General features: G+C 58.0%; 1 protein-coding gene across 5 annotated transcripts in view; it reads left to right on the top strand.

Annotated features, from left to right (window-relative positions):
• Nucleotides 1-18,588, top strand: part of HDAC4 (histone deacetylase 4) — a 296,637-nt gene that overhangs the window by 96,080 nt on the left and 181,969 nt on the right. The gene's annotated exons all lie outside the window — the stretch shown is intronic.

The raw sequence follows: 18,588 nt of genomic DNA, 5'->3' as shown, positions 1-18,588 counted from the left end.
CTGGTGCCCATCCTGGAAGTCAGCTCCTGGGTCATCACCACTGACCTCAGGGCCCTGGTTGGCAGCTCACATCCAACCAGTGGACCCTGGGAGCCACTCCAAGCCTGAGCACAGTGCACGAAGCAGTGAGAAACAAGAACAAAACAAGTGGAGACCAGGGATTTGTTCAGAAAAGTGACTTCCTGGGGGAAGAGCTGGGATGCCTGTGACCCCACACTCGTCTTCAGTTTCTAGGAGCAAGACTGACTGGTCTGCCAAATTCTTAGAGCTTGAGTCCCCAAAGCACCGTTTCGATACTTAGACATTAGGCCAGACTGCCCAGAGCACCGGGAATAATCCCCGCTCTGGGATCACCGTCGAGTGAGTTCACCCACAGGTGTCCATTCATCTGGATGCTTCTGTGTCCCAGCTGCCCGAAGGTTTAGCCTGCTGCTGTCCAGCTTCATGGCCTGTGAGGGCAGTGACCGCTGTGTCCCCAAAAGCCTCCAGATAAAGGGAGGTGGAAAAGTGTTTGCCGAAGATTCACCTGTACAAACTCAGAAGTGTGTGTGTGTGTGTATGTGTATTTACACTCGAAATACAGGCTTGATCGTTCCATTGGTCTGTCATTGTTCAGTCACTCAGTCATGTCCAACTCCTTGTGACCCCGTGGACTGCAGCACGCCAGGCCTCCCTGTCCATCACCATCTCCTGGAGCTTGCTCACACTCATGTCCATTGAGTCAGTGATGCCATGCAACCACCTCATCCTCTGTCGCCCCCCTTCTCCTCCTGCCTTCAGTCTTTCCCAGCATCAGGGTCTTTTCCAGTGAGTCGGCTCTTTGCATCAGGTGGCCAAAGGATTGGAGCTTCAGCTTCAGTATCAGTCCTTCCAATGAACATTCAGAGTTGATTTCCTTTAGGATGGACTGGTTTGATCTTCTTGCAGTCCAAAGGACTCTCAAGAGTCCTCTCCAACACCACACTTTGAAAGCATTAATTCTTCAGTGCTCAGCCTTCTTTATGGTCTAGCTCCCACATCCATACATGACCACTGGAAAGACCCCAGCTTTGACTGTCCTGAGAGCCCCATTGGTCTAGGGAAGTGAAGCGAAGCTGCACATGTGCAATACTTTGAACATTATTGAAAACCAAAGTTTTTATTTACTCTGCCTACAAATCTGTAACCTTCTAGAATTCATTTTGGAATACTGTTTTGAAAATAGTTCACACAGAAAGTGTTATAGAGAAAGATAGCCCGCCTCCTGCATCAGCTGCCCATGTGTCTGCCTTCACCGTGAGAAACCTAGCCCCTGCAGTGGGTGTGAGCGCTGCCCACTAGGTTGTTGTCCTTACAGTTACAGAACATGGCAGAAGCAGTCAGATGAACATGACTACATTTATGCCGTTTAGATGGATTTATCGCCAGCGGTGAAGAACCCACTGGCCAATGCAAGAGATGTAAGAGACGAGGGTTCAATCCCTGGGTCAGGAAGATCCCCTGGAGGAGGGCATGGCAACCCACTTCAGTATTCTTGCCTGGAGAATCCCATGGACAGAGGAACCTGGCGGGTTACAGTCCATGGGGTTGCAAAGAATTAGACAGGACTGAAGTGACTGAGCATACACATGTGCGTTGTCTGCACTTGAAGGAAGGAACCCTAACTGCCTTCAGCATGTGCCCTCGAGGCAGTGGGTTTGTTTGCCCCACAGGCAGGTCTTGCTAAGACCGGGGCCTGCAGGCCAGGTCCTACCCTCTACATGCCCCCAGCCAACCGCTCCAAATGCCCTTTGCTAGGCTAGAGGGAAGGGGCTTACCTTGAAGACTTTGGCTTGAAGTCATTTGCATTTTTATAGGGCTTTTTTGGTTTGTTTGTTTGTTTTTTGCTAACTTAGAGGATCCCATGTGGAATCCTGTTCCTCTGAGGGCAGAGGCTCTCACTGTCCTTCCTAATCCTCAACAGTTTAGAAAACAGTTACCCGCTGTCCACAGACTTGGAGAGCAGCCCTGGGGCTCTTGACTCTGGGGGCCTCAGCACAGGAGCCTGGCAAGGGGGAAACGCTCCTGGGTCAGCTCCTCTTTTAAAACAGCCTCTGGAAGGGGCAGGGCGTTTAGAGGACTTGGGCAGTTAATTCACACCGAGAGTTTAGGATGTTCTGTGTGTTCTGTTATTTCACCTGAGCCTCACGGGAGCCCCAAGAGAGTTAAGCCGGGCCTGGTGCGTTAATCTGCTTTTTCAAATTGTTAATAATGAAAGTGACACCAGGCCGCCATCCAGTATCACTTCGTGCTCACGACCAGTTTACACAGCTTAGCGTGTGTGATCCTCATAGGAGGTAAGAAGATTCCTGCTCCAGGGGCTGGGCTTGTGGGCTCCTGCTGGGTGGAGCAAGGGCCTCCCCAGCTCCATCCTGTGCTGTGCTCTCCATCTTGTGCTGTGCTCTCCATCCTGTACTATGCTCCCTGTCCTGTGCTGTCCTCCCCGTCCTGTGCTCCCATCCTGTGCCGTGCTCCCCTTCCTGTCCCGTGCTCCCCTTCCTGTCCCGTGCTCCCCGTCTTGTGCTGTGCTCCCATCCTGTGCTGTTCTTCCATCCTGTGGTGTGCTCCCTGTCCATCCTGGGCTGTGCTCCCCATCCTGCGCCGATCCTGTTCACGCCTGGGGACCGCTTAGGTAGACCTGGCTGAGGTCAGCGGTCACTGGCAGGGCAGCCGGGCTGGGGTGCAGGCCGTTCAGTCCCAGTGCTGGGCTGTGCCCTCCATGGGTGCTCAGCAAGGCGGGGGGTGAGGCGAGACGGGTCAGGGAGGACCTGGGAGACCTCGGACGCAATGGAGAAGGGAGTGAGGCCCTGACGCTGGACTGTGCTGGGGACCAGGGCAGGGCCTGCGTCCATGCAGGACACATGGCGGCCAGAGCTTCCGTTAGGAATAAGGAACGAGGCCCCTGGTCGCTGCGGGACACAGTTTACAGATGGCGTTCTGGTCCACCAGGACACTTTCACTTGATGGGCAAATCGTGGAAGCAACTCAACGGGTTGGTTTTCTCAACTGTGAGTTAAAAAAAGAAAAGAGCTGAAAACTCTCTGATGACAAGTGATTTCAAGAAGAGAACAAAGCAAAACAGCTGGAAGATCAACAGAAAAGCAGACCTGGCCCCCGAGGCTCGTCCGCTGTGCTCAGTACCGGCCAGCCTCCACCCTGGGGCAGGCCACACCAGAGACCTTTGGGGTTGATTGCAAAAGAGTGGGAAATATTTCCCTTTACAGAGGACAGGTCTCGAGGAGAGGAAGTGGAATTTTAAGCAGGCACTACAGAAAGACAAAAATAAACACGCTGGAGTAGATAAAAAGTAAGACAGAGCTCCTTCAAATCGTCAAGCCCTAAGGGCTTCCTGAGCCCGGTCCTTAGACCACCGCACACCTGTCTTTGCTCTAGTCCCCAGGCCAGGGCTGAGCGCAGGGGGACAGGCCTGGCCAGCGTCCCCCACACTTAGGTGGGGTCCCCCCCATTGCCCGGGCGTCTGGGTGCCCTCCCAGGCCTCTCTGGCTCCGTTGCCCAGGGCACCAGTCTTTACGTGCTAAACTCGCGGCAGGCCACCCTCGGGCAGAGTGGGTGTTGTCTCTCGGGTGCTGTGATCACGCGGGCCTCTGCAGGACGAACGAGCCCTGGTCGGACGCTCTGCTCAGCAGCTTCACCAGCAGCGGCCCCTTGGTAATGGCTCCGTCTTCCGCTTGCGTTTTTTTGTAAAGAAGCAAATGGATGAAGCACCAGCAGGACTGAGACACGCGGGCCGGTGTGGAGAGCCCAGCGTGGCCTCTCCCGCTCATGGGGACTTGAGGAGCAGGAGGAGGACAGTCCCTCTGGGGGGACACACAGGCAGGAGGGACATCCTGCAGGAGTGAGAAGCCCACAGTTGCTCCTGATAGTGGCCGGGACAGAGGCTGACTTGTCAGGATGCAGGCGCGGGGAGGGGGCCTTGTTTCACCAGGGGGCCTCGGGCTGGTGTTTACAGGCGATGGAGATAGCTCCCCACCACCACCGCGGAGGTGCTGGTACCCAGCGGCGGAGGTGCAGGCGTCTGGCCCCGTGGGGGGCGGGGAAGGGACAGGGCGGCCCTGGAAGGGTGCTCCCGGCTTGGGGGACCCCTGGGGGGCGGGGTGGGGGTGAGGAGCCCTCGCCTGGGAAGGCGGGTCCTGGAGCAGCTGGGAGCGGACGGGCGGGGTGAGGCTCCCTCATTTCTCCAGCGGCCCCCGCCGCTGCCAGCATCAACCGTGGACGGGGAGGAAGGGGAGGGCCGCGTGCCGACCATGGGCTGGCTGCACTTCGGGGTTCTCATGCCCATTCTGCACGCAAATTCGGTCAGATTAATCCGTGTGTGCAGCAGAGTCGACTCTTTGAGAGGGCTTTTTCCCTGCTCACCTGGAAGAAGAGGAAAGACCCTGATAGAGTGGTGCTTAGTGAGGAAGAGCCCTCCCCCCCGACCTCTGAACCAGGCCGTCCAGGTCCAGGTGGGGGTGGGGGTCTCACCTCCACAGTGGAGACCACCTGCCGCGTGTGGCTGTCCAGCACTTACGTGTGGCCGGTGCAACCGAGGAGCCAAGTTTTCATTTTCCTTTTAATTGATTTCAGGGTTAGTTGTCACAGGTGGCTCGTGGCTCCCACACTCCAGCTGTGAGCAGGGCTCCAGGCTGAGGGCTTTCTCCAGCTATTGGAAAATACCCCGCTGACTCCTTTTGAGTTTCCTGATGGGGATAAAAAAGGAGGGGGCTTGTTTGGGGATGGGACGCTCTTTAAATGATCCTGCTGCGCTGGGTCTTAGCTGTGGCAGGCGGGATCCCGATCCCTGACCGGGGACTGAACTCGCGCCCGTCACTGGAGTGCTCAGTCCTAACCCCTGGACCGCCAGGGGAGCCCCGGGAGTGGGGCACTCTTGACAGGGGCCGCCTGGGCAGCTCCTTCTCACCGCCGTTAGGAGGGCGGGCAGGGCACGTCCTGAGCCCCTGGGGGGTCGCCCCCGTTCTGGGGCGCGGCCATCTGGCCCCAGCGGTGTGACGGAAGCGGGGGTCGCTGAGGGACCGGGGAGAAGTCCTGGGGCCGCGGCGCCTGCCCCACCCCTCTGCCCCGTCTCAGCTGTGTCCTGTCACCGGCCCTCTCGGGTTACAGCGGGAGCAGGGCGGGACGCCGGCCGCGCAGGCAGACGGCGTCCAGATGGGCCTTCTCCGGCCGGAGCCAGTGAGCCCGCAGGAGCCACGGCCAGCGGAGACAGACCCACCTCGTGGGCCCAGCCCGGGCCCTTCTCACGCGGGGAGGCGTCTGCTGCGGCTGTGCGGACGGTCGGCAGTTCCTCGGCCCGTAAGTGACCGCCAGCCACCAGCCTGTGAGGCGTCGGTGCCGGCGTGCGGGTGTCCCGCGGCGTGCGGGTGTCCCTCCGCTGCGCGCGTGTGGCCGGAGGCCCCAGCCCCGCCCGCCGCCCCTCGTTTCTGATGCCTGAGCGTTTGCGTGCGCCCGGGCCGCGCACAGAGTTCCTTAAGGTGCCGAGATCACTTCCAGCCCTTTGCGCTCCCTGCGAGGCCTCTGTCCAAAGCAGTTGTGCTCGGCGCGGCCGCCCTTCCTAAAGGAAAAAGAGGTTGTGGGGGCTCTTCTCTGGTGGCAGGCTGCCAGCCAATCCCAACTTCTAAATACGTGACAAAGGAGGGGGTTTTCCCGACTCGTGTGTCTGTAAGGGAAGAATGTCGTCCACTGCATGACACGGTTAAGTCTATGAGAGAATCTCAGTAGTTACGTGGAAATGGTTCTGAAGTTGTATTCCTCTGCGGTGAGTGTCCCGGCACCTGCGGGCGAAGTGTGTTGACGTGTGCATCGTCGGGCTCTGGGTACCTGAGCTGGGCTGTGGTTTCGGGGCTTGTGGACGTGATCAGATGTCCGTCTGTGTCGCTCAGGCCCAGGCTGCTGGCTGGCATTTAGATAAAGCAGACTTTAGCAGAAGGACAGCTGTGAAGATAAGTGAGGACTCTCCTGCACAGTGCGTCCCACCGGGGGACTCGCCCGCTCTAGTGATGATGGTGACAGAGGGGCCTCAGCCCTGGGGGGTTCAGGGTGTGCACACTTGAGCTGAAGAGCCCCAGGGTGCCCCCTGAGAGGCGAAGGCTGGGGTGTTTGTGGTTCTGACTGTGAGTCAGGTTCTGGAAGCGTCTGCCCACTCCCTCGTGATGCCCGGGTGGGCTGCCAGCCGCCGCTCACCCGGGGGCCAGCCAAACCCAGTCCCAGAGCCTGGCTGCGGTCCCGGCCTGGCTGCTTCCGGATGCCCCGCCCTCACCCTGCGGTGCCCCGAGCTCGCTGCCCTCCTGGAGTTTGGTGAGAAGTGTTTGATTTGGTGTTTCTGGTTCGTGGTTTAGTCTTTGGCGTTTGCTTTTGATCCTGAGGGTGTGCTGCATGTGCGTCCACCTGTGCTGGGCTCAGCAGACTCGCACGCCCGGGCCACGTGGGTCTCTCTCCTGTGCTTCCCTCAACCTCTGTCCCTCCTGGGCATCTTCTCGTGCCTGTGGTGCTGTGGGCAGACGCGTGCACAGCGGCAGTGGGCGTAATGGGGGCAGCCGCCCCGCGGTTAGGAGACCTTCGACCCAGCTGCGTTGGGAATTAGCTGCCACTCGCTGGGCCTCAGTTTGCTCCAGGATTCTGGGGGTGAACACAGCCTTCGGAAAGTCTCTCTCCGTGTCTGAGGTCAGGCAGCCTGGTGGGTCAGAGAGTCCGGTGGGCCTCAGCAGGGAGGTCTGGAGCCGCAGTGGCCGGCATCTCCACGGGCAGCGAGGTTTCTGCGGGGCGGGCCTGGGGGATGCTGGCGTGGCCTGCTCCCCACGGAGCTTCATCAGCTCATGAGCCTGGAGCGGTGGAGAGGGCTCCTGCGGACATGCTGTCCTCTGGGTAGAGGGGCCGTGGACACAGGCTCGTGGTCACAAGGACTGACCGCTGGTCTGAACCTGGGCTCGGAGCCTCTGCTCTGCCCTGGTCTGTTCCATATCTGAAACCACGAGCTCAGTTCACCAGACACACAGGTAAAGGCCGAGTGCTCCCCTCTCTGCAGGCTGTGACCCTGCTGCACCTGGGCACAGAATGCGGTGCCCACCCCGAGCCCTGGTCCCCGAGTACCTGTGCTGAGCTCACGGCGTCAGGCAGGCTGGTTTGTGGCTTCCCAAAGGGCAGGGCTGCCAGGCACAGCCCCTGAGAGGGCGGGGGTCCCTCTTGAGAGGCCTGTTCTCTGAGCAGACCCTGCATCCGTGGAGTCTGGGTGCCCCTGGTCCCCGTATTGGGGAAAGTGCACACCCCCGTGGGAAATGGGAAGTGTAGAGGCTGCCTGGCCACTCATTCTGATCCCCACTTACTCCATGCAGAGCTAAGAGCCTCGCTGGGTCAGGGAGCAGGCTGGGAGGGGACCCGAGACTGGGAGAGGATCAGGCCAGGAGGGGACCTGGGCCCGGAGGGGGACCCAGGCTGGGAGGGGGTCCAGGCTGGGAGGGGACCCGGGTTCACAGGGCTGTCTGATGTTCCTGCCCTGGGGGGGCCTCCCCCCCGGGTGAGAGCACAGCCCAGCCTTTATATTAAGTAGCATAAAATTAATTCATTTTTTTAAGTACAAAAATAAACAGAAATGAACGTTTTGTTATTTTTTTTTCCTGAGCCCCAGGGAACATCTTTTGGAAGCCATCGAGATCACTGTGTCATTTCTTTGGCAAGAATAATCAAATATTGAATGTCAAGGAAAATTAGAGCAAATAGTTCCAAGACCGTCTGATTCATACAGGCCTGATGAGCAGGTTTCACCATCAATCCAGTGTTTTCTAAACGTGTCCGCCAGCCCCCTCTGCTCAGATGCAGAGCCCCAACCCTTGGGCTCCTCCTCAGCCCCACAGAGCTGGTCCGCAGGGTCCAGTGTGTGACCAACACCCAGTCCACTATCCCCGGGCGGTCAGGGAGTCCTGCCTAGGTTTCTGATTTAATGACTGATGTTCAAGAAAGAGAGTCAGAAATTATCAGATAAATGCTAAGTGCAAAAAAAAAAAAAAAAAAGCAGTGAAGGTTCTCTTAAATGCCAGCCAGCACTGTGGCCCTGACTGCAGGAAGCCCTGCAGGGGCCCCAGGAAAGACGGTGACCTTTAGAGGCTGAGCGTTGCTCAGTTCAGCCGGCCGTCTGCGTGGAAAATGCAGACAGCAACCAGCGGGACCGGGAGAAACCCTCGGGCCGTGGCGCTGCAGGTGGCGGGCCGGGCCGGGCCTCTGCGGACTCGGCGCAGCACCATGCTCCGGGGCTCGGGGTGAAGACCCTCCGTGCCTGAGCGTGCCACGTGTGCCTGTGTGTGTGGCGTGTGTGCTGCACGTGTGCTTCCTTTCCGTCGATGCCAGTGGAGGGCCCGGGGTGGTGTGGTCCCCCCTGCTTAGGCTCCTGCCAGGGTGCTGTCCTTGCCTTCCACTGACCCTCTGGGCCTCAGTGGGGTCATCTGTAGAATGCGTGCTCACGTCCTCAAAGATTGGAGTCCCCGCTTGGGAGCTCCAAATCCCTGCCCCTGACTTCAGGGCTGGTTTGGACCCGGGGACCCGTCAGAAGCCACTGCAAGTGAAGCGCGAGTGTGTGACCAAGCAGGGAAGTGTCTTAGAATGTAGGTCACAGGGCTCTCCATTCCCGAGACGCTCCCCACCTGGTTTGGAATACAGGTGGCTGCCCCTGCAGTCTATTCTTGGAGAAAATTGTCGGTGGTTTGGGCGAGGACATCTTACTTAAGAAATTAAATGAAGCTCAACGGGAACAGTCAACTGGACACAAAACGGGAAAGCTTTAGGGAAGTTCAAGCATGGAGGAAGTGAGAGATTATACGATAATTAAGACGAGAGCATTCTCTTTGAAGAAGCAAGGGTGCTTTGTCCTTTTTCGATTGTAAAGATGGGAACTGTTTATTGCAGGACATTTTTAAGAGTGTAAAAGCTGGTGCCTCCTGTCCCCTCCTCACCAGATCACGGGGGTCAGCGCTGCGACCACGTGGGATGGCCTTTTGCAGCCCCTTCCCTCGCATCCTCCCTGTTCTGGTATTTCTGCAGGCCGGCTTCTGGGTGACTGTGAGGTTTGCTAGTTTGCCCCTCACATGGACGGTTGCCGTCATCACCTTTATCAGGGCCAGGGGACCCTCCATGATAGCTGGCCTCCAGAGCGGTGCTGGCGGGCGTCATCCCGAGCTGGCCTGGCACATCCCCTGCCGCTGGGCATGGGCAGTCTGCAGGTGACCTGTGGGATGCGAACAGGAGCAGACCCCTTCTGCCTGCTGCCCGGTGTCACCAGGACTGAGCAGGGACACCCACGGTGACCGTGAGGGAGACGCAGAGGAGCCGAGGCTAGAGCGGGTTCCCCCCCCTGCCCCCACCTCACCCCCAGGCCCTTCTGTGTCCTGCCGTGCACCCTGGCCTGAGCCTCGCCTGCCGTGGACTCTGGGGCCTGGGGACAGGGCTTCGTGTGCCCAACTGTTCCCGCCGTTGTTCCCCCACCGCGGAAATGACGGCTCACCCCCAGAATCTGGCCTGATGGGCGCATGGACGGGCCGCTGCTCATGAGAGGGGCCTGCTCCGTGTGCGGCAGATGGTGGCGGGGTGACTGCTGGAACGGCCCAGCGCTTTCTAGAAGCTTGTGTCCCCTCTCGCTGCAGTACTTGGATGACTTGATGTCACCCTGTTGCCTTTAGCTGCCGGGGCCCCAGAGGTGCTTAGCGAGTGAGTGTAGTTCGATGTTTTCTCGCTGAGGTCCGAGGAAGCATGGGGCTGGCGTGCCTGTCTTCAGGGTGCTCGTGCTGCCCATGTAGACCTGTTAGCCTCACAGGCTCAGTGCCGGGGGGTGCTGGGCGGCAGGGCAGGGGCTGGGGGGCATGCCCAGCGCTCCCTGAGCCCTGGTGGAGGGGGCCGCCACGGACCTCAGGCACAGCCTGGCGGCCCCAGCGGCTTCTGAGGGCCTGTCTGGACCCTGTTCCTCTCCGTGGTCCCCCGCCTCCGCCATGCTCAGGTCCTGGCTCCTATAGGTGCAGAGGCGGGGTCCACTGCTTCAGCAGTGCCAGGGCCCCCAAGTCTGAGGGCCCTGGAAGCCCTGGATTGCAGGCCTGCCGTCTGGGGCCCTGTCTGTGCTCCCCTGGCAGGTTCCTATCCGCCTGGACTGCAGGGCGTCTCTTCTAAGACGGGGTTTTCTGGGACCCCGGATCTTACAAGATGTTTACCCTCACCTGAAAAGCTGCCAGGGGACTGGGTCGGGCATCTGAACCCAGCAGAGTCCTTCTTAAAGGACCCACTCCAGCCTGCTGTTGGAGCAGCCTGCTCCTGGTCCTCTCAAGGAGGACGAGTCCGAGGGGCGACTGAGCAGGAGGCGGCAGCAAGAGGGACGCTGTCCCCAGGGCCGGCTGGCAGGGACCTGGGGCCAGTTCCTGGGAAGCCTGCCGGGTGGGCAGCCCTGCCTCATTTCTGGAGGGGTGTGCAGCTCCTTATTATTATTTTTACTTCTAAAGGTAAAAGTACATCTTGTGGGGCTTCCCGTTTGTTGTTTGGATGGTAACTAACGCGGGAAGTTCGTTTCCCACCCGGCGTCCTGCGTGCGCTCTGCTCTGAGTGCTAACAGGCTGACGTTTCAAGGGGGCCGTCCATCCCACATCGCCCGGAAACACCTCCTGGCTCCTGGGAGCTTCTCCTACTCCAAGTACAGAGAGAAAAACTGGAACCTGTGTTTTCCCTGCCTGCCCCCCCACCAACTCACTGCTACCAGTGAGTGGAAAACCGGGGTGGTCCAGAGTGACACATGTTTTTTTGACTAGCCTGCTCTTTAACGTCCAGGTTAAAGATCAGTTTCTTCTGCAACTGAAGTTAAACATTTTAAATAATGTCGGGGTCGGGGGGTGGTGCCTTGTGTCTCCCAGGCCCTGCCACGGCCGGCAGCTGTGTCCAGGGCCGGGACGCCTGCTCCAGCAACGCCTTGGCCCGGCGCCCCCTCCCTCGGCCCGTCGTTGGCACGCTCACCCTCCGCTGCCGTCCGCACCCAGGTGTTCCGGCAGCCTTGGCGTCACGCCTCGAACAAACAACAAACACTGAAAGGGTTTATGTTCTCAGCCAGAGGAGCAGCCAGAGCCCCGGGTTTACTGCGTGGCTGGCGGGGCCCTGGGCCCAGCCAGGCGGTGACGGTGCTGAGCCGCGGGCCGTCTGCACGGGTGTCCCGGGAAGGGCTCTGCTCTTGGACCCCAGGGCCCGGGGGCTCACAGCCGCCCCAGCACCCGTGTCTCGGCCCCGCCCCGCCCTCCAGCCTGGGCCGGGCCGAGACAGCTTCCTGCTCAGGGAGCCGCTGGTGCTGCGGGCACTGAGCAGCACCCTGGGAACTCCCCTGGTCAAGGCTCTCCATCCTCATGCAGGGCAGCCAGCTGGCACCCAGAGCGGCACCCACTCTCTGGAGCTCCCAGGCCCTTTTCTCCAAGGTGCAGGCGGATGTTTGAAACCTTCTTGACGATATTTAAAATGTGTGGACTTGGGAGAACAAAGCGAAAAAGCACCCACATAGATGTCTCCAGGGCTGCCCCCCCCCTGCCCAAACCTGCCAACCCGGGCTGCGAAGTAGAAATTAACCTAAATTAGGAAGATAATTGTTCCCATGTTAATTGCAGGTTGTCCTCTAAAGCTGTTTTCATTTGTGAGGTCTCAGCGGCAGGCTGGCGTCGGGCCCGCCGGGGCCTTCCTGCACGCTGGGGCCCCGGAGCCCGGGTTCCAGAAGCCAGCGGTCGAATCCGGGCGTTTCCCGAGCCAGCCTCCTGCTCCACGGATGCTCCCCAAGTCCCTACTGCCGGCTGCGTGTTCCCGCAGACCCCTTGGCCCAGCAAACCCCAACAAAGGGCTACGAGGCTGCCTTGCAACACAGGCGACATAAAGAAACAGGCGGCTATTTTCGGCCCCGGCGCTGTCACAGCTGTGCGGGGCTGGCCCAGCGCTGGTAGGCGGCAATGACCTAAAACCTTCTTGGAATAGGCTTCACGGTAAGGATCGTGTCCAGCGGGCCTGGGACGGTTCTCTTGGGGTTTTTCTTTGTCAGGAGCTTGGCTTTCTATTTGGAAGAGCCGTTAGAATGTGGGGTCAGCCGTGTCCTGTGCAGCACCACCAGATGTAGGCTTGGCTTCTGAGGTGCTTTTTTCCTGTTTTCATCAGTCCTTACTGGATAAAAGCCTTGAAGGAGAAGAAAACCCAACCCCAGTGCTCCCTGTGTGGTGAATAATCGCTGGTGAATGATGTGGCCCGTCTCCCCCAGCCCTTCCCAGCAGCTGTGCAGGAACAGTGTGATGGTGGATGCAGTCGTGTGTGTGCACGTGTGTGCACATGCGTGTGCCTACATGGGTCTTGTGCACGTGTGTATGTGCACATGTGCGCCTGTGTGTGCACGAGGGCGGCCCTCCCTGGCTGCAGCTCGCCCTGTCTGTCCTGCCTGCTCTGCAGACCACTCCTCCACATCCTCTGTCCTCGTCCCTCCATACTCTCGGGGGGGGACATCTCCAGGTCATCGGTTTCACCCGCTCCTGCCCTTCAGCAGGTGAGACAGGCTGCTCGTGGATCTTGTGTGTTCCGCATCAGTGCTGCTGGGCGTCCCATAGCCTGACCGTGTTATGGTCTCAAAGTTGACTCAGAAGGTAGGGAAGTGGGTATGAGGAAGTCTGATCATTTGGAAAATGTTAGCTCACACTTGGAAAAGAAATAGCAAATTAAATTTACTGGAAGTCGTTGACACATTTGAGATTTTAAATGGAGAGTTTCTGTTGGTGAAGCCTGTTTGGAGCGAGAACGTGCATCCTTAAGTCCCAGTAGCTTCTTCTCTGGGGCGCTCCAAGTAGAAAGCGCCACGAACGTGCATCCTTAAGTCCCGGTAGCTTCTTTGGGGCGCTCCAAGTAGAAAGCGCCACGCTTCTCTGCGGCTGACGGAGCCCTGTTCACTTTGTTGTTGTCGTTTAGACGCTCAGTGGTGTCCGACTGTTTTGCAACCCCGTGGGGTGTTGGGAGCAGGAAGACCGAGTGTATGGAGGGGTGTCTTTAGAGGCCAGGCAGAGTCACCTGGGGCGGCCAGCCCCGTGTCGGGCTTGGGGTGCTGCTCCAGGCCCTCGTGGGCTCCCATGTCTGGCGGGTGAAGTCAGGGCCCACCTCGCGGCCTCGCTGCTCCCGACCGGGGCTCCTCGCTGCGAATCGCACTCGTCCCTTGATTTTCTGCAGCATGGTCCTGGGCACACGGTTGGGGTTCACTGGAGGCTTAGCAAGCATGTCGACGTTCACCCTTGCCATCTCCTGTTTGACCGCTTCCAATTTGCCTTGATTCATGGACCTAACATTCCAGGTTCCTATGCAATATTGCTCTTTACGGCATTGGACTTTGCTTCCATAACCAGTCACATCCACAGCTGGGCGTTGCTTTTGCTTTGGCTCCGTCTCTTCCTTCTTTCTGGAGTTATTTCTCCACTCTTCTCCAGTAGCATATTGGGCACCTACTGACCTGGGGAGTTCACCTTTCATTGCCATATCTTTTTGCCTTTCATACTGTTTCATGCTGTTCATAATACAGACAAGTGGTGTGCAGAACTTGTTCGTCCAAAATTATGACTTGCCCGCACCAAAAAGAGCCTTTCCTTTTGTAGTTAATGCTTATTAAAAACAGGACACCAAAGAAAACCTGCCAAACCTCAAGGTCATGGAGGTCACGTTGGATAGTTCCCTTCTGTAACTTTTTTCTCCTGACAGTGAATTTTCTTATTTAAAATTGCGATAAAATACACACAACATAAAATTTACCATTTTGGCCATTTTTTAAACTTATTAGACTTTGGGTTTTTAGAACACTTTTAGCTTTATGGGAAAATTGAGACATGACAAAGAATTCCCATAGACCCGCTCCCTGGTACTCAGTTCTGTTACTAACGTCTTGCATCAGTATGGCACGTTTCTCGTTGTTCAGTCACTCAGCCGTGTCCGACTCTGCGACCCCAGGGACTGCAGCCCGCCAGGTTCCCCTATCCTTCACCATCTGCTGGAGCTTGCTCAAACTCATGTCCATTGAGACGGTGATGCCATCCAGCCATCTCATCCTCTGGGGCCCGCTTCGCCTCTTGTCCTCAATCTTTCCCAGCATCAGGAACCAATGTGTGCGTGCCGACTCTGTGTCGTATCGGACTCTTTGAGACCCTAGGCCCGCCAGGCTCCTCCATCCGTGGGATTCTCCAGGCAGGAATGCTAGAGTGGGTTGCCATTTCCTTCTCCAGGGAATCTTCTCACCCAGGGGTCGAACTCAGATTTCCTGCGTTATAGGCAGATTTTTTACCATCTGAGCTACCAGGAATGCCCCAGTGAACCAATACTGATGCATAATCATTTTATGTGATTCTATAATGATAGACACATGACATTATGCATGTGTCAAAACCCGCAGAACTGTACCAAGAGGGAACTTCAGTCTCTCCTGTGACTGTTTGTTGTGTCTCTCACAGGAAGTCTTTGACTGCTGTGGGCTGCGCAAGGCAGGGGTCGGTTCCATTTTCTTGATCACGAGCTATCCCACGCCTCCCTGCTCTGTCCCTCTCCTCCAAGGGTCCCAGCGCCCCTTGCCTGACCCCATAGATGGAGTTCACTGGACATGTTCCTCTAAAAAACTGAATTGGAAATTTCATTGGAATTGCATTGAACATACGGATGAGTTTGGGGAGAATTGGCATCTTTATCACATCTTCCCCTTTCTTTGATTGCTTTTTCACTGATTAGATCCTTTAATAGATTTTTCATAATTTTCTCCATACAGACCTTGCACATTTTAGGTTATATTTATGTACAAATATATATAAATATGTGTGTGCGTGCTTAGTCACTCCGTTGTGTGCGACTCTTTGCAACCCCAGGATTCTGCCTGCCAGGCTCCTCTGTCCATGGAATTCTCCAGGCAAGAATACTGGAAACCGTTCTCTTTTCCATGGGGTCTTCTTGACCCAGGCATTGAACCCGGGTCTCCTGCACTGAGGTGGATTCTTTACTGTCTGAGCCACCAGGAAGCCCTGTAACGTTAAGATACCTTTTTTTTTGTTGTTTTAAAGCAATTTGTCCATTTCATCTAAATTTTCACTTTGGTAGCAATGGAGTTTTTCAGTGGTATTTTCTTATTGTTTTGAATCTCTGCTGGATTTGTAGTTACGCGCCCATATCCTTCTTTCTGAGTAATCTCTGTTAAATTTTCAGGAACCAGGTTTCTATGCCTGGTGGGCTTAGCTGTTAGTGAGCGCCAGGTTTTAGGGTTTCTCGTCTTCCTGCTCCTTGCTCTGGGTGTCGTCTGTGTTCTTTCTCTCGTTTCTGGGCTTGGGTGGACCGCTCACTCCTTCCCAGCCCTCCTTCTGCAGAAAGTCGCACGTGTCCTTCGAGTGCAGCGTGCTGTGCATCCACGCTCAGCATCTTTCTTTACATTCCGTCACCGTGATCGTATCCGCCCGTGGTGTGATGGCAGGAGAAGGCACTCACCTCCATCCAGGCCACCCCCACCGAGGGATTCGACAGACCACCTGACCCATCCTCCTCAACTGCCAAGGCCGCCAGCAAGGAGGAGTGTCCTGGGACCCGGGACAGCCGAGGAACCAAGGGGACGTGATGACTGAACGTCATCTGAAGTCCTGGGTGGGGTCCTGGGACGGCAGGAGGGTGTTGGGGGAAAACAGAGGATCCTGAGCAAAGTACAGGCTTCAGTTAACGATGGCCTGTCACTGCTGGTTCACTCGTCACTAATGCTGTGTCCCTGGGAGCTCAGCTGGTAAAGAATCCACCTGTAATGCAGGCGACTCGGATCGATTCCTGGGCCGGGAAGATCCGCTGGAGAAGGGAAAGGCCACCACTCCAGTATTCTTGCCTGGAGAATCTCATGGACAGAGGAGCCTGGTGGGCTACAGTCCATGGGGTCCCAAGAGTCGGACACGACTTAGCGACTAAAGAGAGAGACACACACACGCGCGTACATGTGCACAGATACACACGGGGACAAGACGTGGAGGACTCTGTAGTCACTGGTAACAAGGGCAGCTTGGGGGATGTCTCTGGGTCAGCAGGGACTCCTGGTCCCGGCGGAAGGCCCGTGTGTGACCCTTCGCAGGGTGGTCTCCTCCCACCCTCTGTGCTGCTGTGAGCTGGTGCTGAGTCGGGGCTGGTGGGGGCCGGCAGCAGCCCGCGTCATCCGTCACGTGCTCTCGCCCCTTGGAGGGACCAGCGGGCTGGACTCAGTCATCGTACCCAGGCCATGCCCAGAAGCAGCTCTGTGCTGCTCCACATCCCTGGGGAACGTTCACCTGCAGGGGACTTGGGGCAAAGGTGTTTGGGTCTGAGGCTGGCTTCTTTGGCTGAGCATCACGGGGGACGCGGCACGCTGGCCTCTGCCTCTGTCCCTGCCTCGGGGGCCGTCGGCTCGATTACAAATGGGAGAATGTGAAGGAAGAATTTCCAGATGACCAACATGTCTTCCAGGACTGACAAAGGGAGCCGGGCGTGTCTCGGGTGTGTCAGAACTTTGGTCACCGTGCAAGCCGCGGACAAGCCTGGAATCCCAGAGCTCTTGGAGACGAGGTGCTCTGGTTGGGGGGTTTCAGAGTCCTCCCCTCTCTGGGTTCCTGTAACAAGGAGACACTTGCAAGCAGGGACTGTGCCCTCCCCACGTGGAGACCATCGCCAGGGACTCGGGCGTGGGGAGGGAAACGCAGAATCTCACGGCTCTTGGCCTCAGCAAGATGCTTCTCAGCTGTCCTCCAGAAGGCGTGGAGCGGCCCGGCGCCCGGCCGGCATGCGCCCTCTCTCCCTGGAGGCCGCCCTCCAGTCACTCAGGCAGCTGGCTCTGCGCAGTCCGGGCACGTCTGCCCCCGGGGGGAGATGCACCTTCCCTTCCCTGCTTTCCCGTCTCTCCCCGCAGCCCGGGCGGTTTCAGGTCCCAGGGTCATCTGCTCCCCGGAGGCCTTCGTTGGTCAGGCACAGAGAGGATGCGCTGCAGGTTCACGGCTTCGCTGCCACCGCTGTTTCTGCTTCAGGCTCACTCCTCCCCCGCCTGCCTCTCCCGGCCTTTGGCTGGACCAGCCCCGTCTGTGCTCCATGTGGGGAGGGGCTCCAGGTTCTGCCGGCACTGGCTTTGGAGTCATGAGACCGGGACTGAAGCCCAGCTCTGCTGTTTAGATGGCGGGTGCATGTCTAGTTCCTTGCAGCCCCGACTACCCTCCTCTGTAAGATGGGCATAATGAGACCCAGCCTGCGTTTATCCTGAGGCTTCGGGGCGGGTGTGAGCGTGCACCCCGGTGCAGTGTAGACAGTCTGTCCCCTGGATCGTTAATGACTCGGTCAGTTGCTGCATCTCCATCACCTCCGCGGGCTCGAACCTCAGGCCTGGGTCTGGAAGAAGGACTGCAAATCTCGACTTCGTTTTTGCAGGTGAAGGCTGGTTTTGAGTGAAAGTGTCCGGACACCTGTGCCCTGGGGTCTGGAGGAGGCCCTGGGGGGCCACTGCTGTGCTGAGACTGCCCTGGGCGCCTCCCCGCCTCGCACCTGCCCTGCCCTTCCCGTCTGGCGCCTGCAGTGACCCCTGACGACGGCCTTCTCTGGTTAAAGAGAAGGGATGCTGCGTGTGCATCTACAGGCAGGGAAGCTGGCTTTGCAGAGAGGTCTAGAACAGTCTGAGGAGGCAGGCTGCAGCAAGCCCGGCATGTTATTGGGACACAAGGTCCTAGACACGTCACTGCACGGGAGTAGTTTTTTTCTTTGCAGATGAGATCGTCAGTATTTCTACAATGCTCCTGGTATCAGAGGCACCTCTTTTCGGGGGACACCCCCTCTCTGCGGGAGCTCACTCAGAGATAACTGGGCCACACCGTTCCTGGCCCCCGGCCCTCTCTTGTGGGTCTGTGTTTCTTTCTTGCCATTTGAAGATGTGACTGTCTGAAGCCCGTGGGGAGCACACACCGTTTCTCAGGAATGCCGCAGCCTCCAGGTGGGCCCGGCAGGTGGGGAGCCAGGGTGCGGGTGGCCCCAGTCGTGGGAAGAGTTGTCTGATGTATCTCCCAGCCCAGAGAACCTGGGCTCTTAGAGTCACCACAGACCGTCTGGGGCGGATGGCCTCCCTGTAGGAGAACCACCCAGCCTTCCATCCCCAGGCGGAGTGCTGGTGGGAGCAGGGGGCCTGGGTTGGGGGGTGGGGGCGTGCGTGCCCTGGGGCCCGGGGGCGGGGCCGGCTTTTAAGGTGCCCAGACAGGCCCCGGAGCGTACAGAAAGCACCCCAGAAACAGAGGTCTCTGCTTTGGACTGTTTCCTAAAATTTCATCAAGGATGTTGAGAAACTTGCCTTTGGGTGTGTGGCGGGTTCAAGGTGGGTCGCGGTTGTGCCGGAAATGTCAGCGTCTCTGCTAGGCCTGCCCACGCCCTGGAGGGAGTGGCCCTTGCCCCCAACCGAACCCTGGCCCCACCCTGCGCCCCCACCGCTCACCTCCCCTCCCAGCCTTGGTCCCACCCGTGTGAAGTAAGACACAGGAAATGGGAGAGAAACCGCTGTGCCATCCACTTGGGGAAGCGAGAGGA

The sequence above is a fragment of the Bos indicus x Bos taurus genome, chromosome 3, assembly GCF_003369695.1.
Source record: "Bos indicus x Bos taurus breed Angus x Brahman F1 hybrid chromosome 3, Bos_hybrid_MaternalHap_v2.0, whole genome shotgun sequence".
NCBI classification, from domain to species: domain Eukaryota; kingdom Metazoa; phylum Chordata; class Mammalia; order Artiodactyla; family Bovidae; genus Bos; species Bos indicus x Bos taurus.
This window is presented reverse-complemented; position numbering and strand designations above follow the sequence as displayed.